Here is a 5,721-nt window from a genome sequence, read left to right as displayed (position 1 = left end):
CCTCCTCGGCCTTCTGCTTGGCTTCCTCGGCAGTAGCGGCTTTGGACTTCTCAGCTTCAAGATCAATCTCCAAGGACTCACTCTTCTCAATCTGCTCGTGCAGACGACGCTTCAATTCAGCGATCTCAACATCCTTGGCAGCTAGATCTCTATCCTGGCCAGAAATTTGCGCTTTAAGCTCAGCCTATAAAAGACAAGAGTTAGAGAATTTTTTACAAACTAAAACATGAACAAGAAGGGACAGTAACATACCTCAGCCTCCTCCTTCGCAGCTTCCGCGTCTCCAACCTTCTTCTTCAAATCCGTAACTTGACCCCCAAGTTCGGTGATCTTAGCGCGAGCCGCTGATCGGAGTGTCGCGCTCCGGTCAAAGATAAAATTTATAAGCCCGAATTACCCTTAACTATGAGTTAGTGGTAGTACGGGGTCGAACCACGAAGAGTATGTGATTTGCGAATGGACTTGATTGATTTTAAAGGTTTGTCACAATTATGAAGCTTACTAGATTGTTTTTATGAATTTTGTTTGTTAAGAAAATGGGTCGGAATGAACCGACAATTTGGTTTTAATTACTAGCTAACAAGAACTTAAACAAATGCACGGAATTGTAATTGATGGTTTAAAACAAGATACGTAAACACAAATCACACCCGGGTTTCGGATTAATAAGTATCTAGAGTTATTTAGCATGAACGGTTTGATTATTTTATGAACACCAATGATTTCTTGAGTTTGTAAATTGAAAACCTAATTGTAGACATCAACAATCATCTAACATACGCAAATGGTGCAAGAAAACCTTCACAATATGAATTAAAGACAATTGTATGTTTTATAAATCAAGAACAATGAACAAACCCTAGCACGAATCAAAACTCATAGTAGTAATCATCTCTCAATGTCATTGATGCAAGAAAATCTTAACAATTTCGAGTTCAAAACAATACTAACAATCAATCCGCACAATTTCAATCAAAAGATTACAAAATGTTTATATCAAACCAAAGCATGAAAAAGCAAACCCTAGAAAACTCACAACCTTTCACCCGGGGATGATCTTGAAGAAATTAGCCACTCATGGTTGATGATTAATCTTCAAAACTTGATGGAATATGATAAGGGATCAAAATGGAACCTTCAAAATCCCTCAAAATCGCCTATGGAAGTCTAGAATGGAGTATGTGTAACTGTCCTCACGAAAATGGGTTCAAAATTCATCAAAAGAAAAGTTTCCCCAATTTCACGCTGGGACCAGCGTCTGGGACGCTGGTCTGGGCGTCTAGGACGCCGGTCTCTGAAGTCTTTGTCCGGTTTGCGCCGTTTAGCTCTGTTTTTCGCTCCCGTTCTTCCTAACTTCATTCCCAAGATCCGTTAAGCTTTCAAAATACACCTTAAACATGTCAAGGCCTGCAAAATACAAACCATCTCAAAGTAGTGTATTCTAAAACTCAATTTTGCATAAATCGGTAAGATTAAACACGTTAAGCTTTGGAAATTTACCAACCCATCAGCCGCATACATACGCTCGTTATCCTTCGCGCAAATGGCCCTCCAGTCGGCACGTTCCTTTGAAAGGAGTTCTTTAGCGGCGCGGAGTTTGCCTTTAAGGCCTTCACGGCCCCACTCCTCAGCCTTTTTGTCTGTTTCAAACTTCGCCTTCTCCTCATCAAAGGCGGCCTTCGATTTCTCGAAATTCTTCACATTCTTCAGCAACCGCTCACGGTATTTCTCCCACTCTCCCCTTTCCCTAACCATGGTCCGCCACTCACGGACGATCTGATGGTTAGCAGCACGAGTGTTGGCTTCACCAACAACATAAGCATGATAGAGCGCGTTGTGGGTTCGCTCCCTTTGACGATTAACCTCACCAGGAGGTATAGAATTAAGAAGCCAATCACGGCAGGGCACGAACTCCAGGAAAGTATCCTTCTGTTTCAAACTCCATGGCGGTTGGTGCAGCGCGTCTCCCCGACTCTCCTCAGTATAAGACTTGTAATAAACATCCCCTAAAGTATCCATAGGACCTATAGGAGAGTAAGGCATCGCACCTTGCCTTCCCGCGCTAGCTTAGCCAGCAGCAAAACCAGCGCTTGCACCACCAACAGCAGCAGCCTGCTCCTTAGTCGCTGGACCAGTTTCCCCAGCAAAAATTACCTACGCAGTTTGAACAGGGGCGTCGGTCGACGAGGGCTCAACAGGTTTTTCCACCTCCACGCCTTTTCCCTTCTCAAGGATGGGCTGGTCAAGCCCAGTAATAGGAGTTGGCCCCGGACCCTGCGCCTTCTCAGCTGGGAGGGTGGCGGCAATCTCGGGCTCCTTGGGCCCAGTAGGAGGTTTCTCAACAGCCATTTTTCTCTCAACCTCTCTTTCCTTAACAGGCTTCTCGGCAGCCTTCTGTTTCTCCTTCTCAGATTGAGGAGGCGTGAAAGGTTTGATGGTAACCTTGGTAACCCTGGGCCTTTTCAGCGTCGGCTCTGAGGGCTCTGTGATAGTGACACCCTTCTTCTCAAGGGTTTTCTTTTCAGCCTCTGCAGAGGTAAAATGTTAGAAAGGAGAATAAAAAGTGCAAGAAAACAAAATACTAACCAGGAGAGAATTTGTAAAGCGAGCGCAAGTTGCTCTTCTTTCCAATCAAAGGAGCACCACCAGGCTTCGACAACACGGAGGCCCCAAGCGCAGCCTCCCTGCTCCTTTTCCTTATCAGCTTCACTGCAGGCTCTTCCTCCACTTCTTCTTCATCCCCTTCTTGTAGGTCCGGCTAGGAGGATCTAGTCGCCTAATCCTTGTATACTAACGAACCCGGTTGTGCGGAATCCAACCGAAAAGGCAAACCGAGATAGAACAAACAAATACAAGACACACGATATTCACCGATTAACACCTCTGTATTAATACGTATGAAAGGTTCGGTTACAAGCTCGATGTTTACAAATGTGTTTTGCAAACTCTCTCTAACTTTTGTGTGTGTGTGCTCTCACAAATATGCTCTCTGTGTTCTCTCTATGTGTTCTCTACCTTTCTTATCCACAGACAGTCTATTTATAGTCACAGACACAACGAATCAGATCTTGGCTTGGCGAATCACAAGGTTTGGCGAATCAGGAAGGCAAGTGACGAAACAGCGACGAAACAGGGGCTTGGTCGACGAAACTGATGTGTTTCGTCGACTGCCCTCATGATTCGTCGACTTTGGGCTTTGGCCCAGTCTTGTTGAAGTCCATCATGCGTTCTGATTGGCCCATGTGAAATTCCATGCATTCTTTACGTTAAATTCATGGCATCCATTTCTAAATGCATTTGGTCAAAGTGTATGACATCATCATGACATCATCATGATGATGTCATGATGATGTGGCGTCGGGAACCGGCTCGCGGCGCTCTGGTCTTCGCGTGTCGAACTCTGGGACGCACGGTGGAGGAATGTCGTGACGTCGGGCTTGAGCCGGACCTAACCGTGTCGGAACCAAGTTGAACCGAACCGAGTCGCGACCACATAATATGTATCAACAAACTCCCCCTTGGACGCTACTCGTGAGGTTCATCTTCCATGTCTTCTATGTCGGAGGATCTTCCAAGTCTTCACGTCTTGAAAGCAGAAAGAGTATCAACAAACTACCCGTTTCATGTAGGAAGTGTGTTGACAAACTCCCCCTTAACATAAGCTCCCCCTTGAGTTATGCTCGTGAATGACTTGTTCTTCAGTGCTTGAGATCCTTGTGGTGTTGATGATGGTCAGCGGCAACTCGATCATCTTCATCACTTGAGTCCCTTCACGTCGTGTCTTCATTCCGAAGCTTGTCATCGACCATGTTCTCCTTGCCTTTAGAATCTGCACATGCAAGAAATCTAAATGCGTAATGAGAACAACTGCTTGGAATATAGTTAGCATAAACAAATGACACACGTATGACCATGTTCCAATCAAACATCGTCCGACAGTTTGAAAGTTTAACAAATTTATCAATTTTAGTTTCTAACTTTCAAAAACTTGCAAATTTCGACCGTTTATGAAGATTTAGTCAATTCGGTTTTCGTTCAGATTTCAGGCAACGAAGACTCGAGATACAACATCGTACGATCGAAAATAAAATAGAAATAAAATCTTTTTGGCTTTTATAAAGTTTATATTAAAACACACCTAAAATCTTTTTGGTAATTTTTTTTTTTGAATATTTCAAATGTAAAGACTGAAAGCAGTAAATAAATATATACAGACATTCTTTTTGCGAGTTTCGAGGGTAAGAGAATCATATCAGTGTACGGTCATGCCAAAACGCTCTTGTTGTTCAGTTAGTTAACATTAAGATAAGCATCCTATAACAATTATCGGTATTGTTATCCACTTAAGCTCAACTTATCAGATGTAATCATGGCGAGGGGATACGTTAAGGTATGATTTATACTTATCGACCGGTGTTCATCCACATCACGACACATTCCCGTATCAAGGTATGCACGAGGGTTCATCTTACCGGTAAGTATACCGATTATCATCTGTTTGACCGTATATGATGTGAGATTCTCACTTATTTTGATTTGAAAACAAGCCCTATGTGATAGAATCACTTATTGATGGGGAACTTGATTTTCATATGCATGAGGGCACAGGAGCAAGTCAGTGAACAGGTCAGTACTTTCGTACAGCAGAGAGACGAACTTGACTCCCGGATAAATGTGATATATTATCACTTATTTGTATGGACATGTGATTGTTTATCACTTATTGAGGTCGTATGCAGTATGTACACGTATGTATGGTATCATGGAAGATCTAGACTTGCGTCCCCGTTATTTTTCGGTAAAAGATACAACCATGATACCCAGATGATAAGCAGCATAAAGACCGAATATCTCAGAACCTCGGCAATCTATCAAACGAAATTTCAGTACTAAGACCATATGCCAATGAATGGTTCCCACCTGATCTTCAGTCGGTTTAAGATTTATATCACCCTGCACACTTTAAAATGATTGTGAGCCTACCGATACATCTTATATAGAGCTGCTTATCGTTTTTCATTTAAGGTTTAAAGAGGTTTGGATAGACCACCGATGTACTATCATTTTCTCTTTTTCTCGCCAGGAAACTCATTTTTGCTTTTCTATTGTTTTTGTGTTTTTGAAATTTTTCGATGTTTTTGGATTTTCAGATTTTTGGATTTACTCCCCCTAAAATCAATAAACTAAGATAAATTTAAAACACAAAGATATTTACAAAAATGATTTTCCGATGTTGGTTTTACTCTTGCCTGACCTTAATGCCGTTTACCAATAATAAAAAAACAAATCTTGATTTGTCAAATGCTTTGGTAAAAAGGTCGGCACGTTGGTCATCGGTGTGGACCTTAACAACATCGATTAGCCTTTTATCAAAGCAGTCACGTATGAAGTGATATTTGATATCGATGTGTTTGGTCTTTGAGTGCTGCACAGGATTTCTAGTGATCTGTAATGCAGCAGAATTATCAACGTAAATAGGAGTAGTTAGGAATTCAAAACCGTAGTCGCGTAATTGTTGTTGGATCCAAAGAACTTGGGAGCAACAACTTGAGGCAGCAATGTATTCAGCTTCGCATGTTGATGTAGCGACGCATGTCTGCTTCTTGCACTGCCATGTGACTAGGCGATTTCCCAAAAACTGACATCCAGCCGTTGTGGATTTGCCGTCGATTTTGCATCCGCCAAAATCAGAATCACTGAAAGCGATCAAGTCAAAGTTAT

The sequence above is a fragment of the Helianthus annuus genome, chromosome 15, assembly GCF_002127325.2.
Source record: "Helianthus annuus cultivar XRQ/B chromosome 15, HanXRQr2.0-SUNRISE, whole genome shotgun sequence".
Lineage (NCBI taxonomy): Eukaryota > Viridiplantae > Streptophyta > Magnoliopsida > Asterales > Asteraceae > Helianthus > Helianthus annuus.
The sequence above is the reverse complement of the archived record's forward strand: the minus strand, read 5'-3'. Positions refer to the sequence as shown.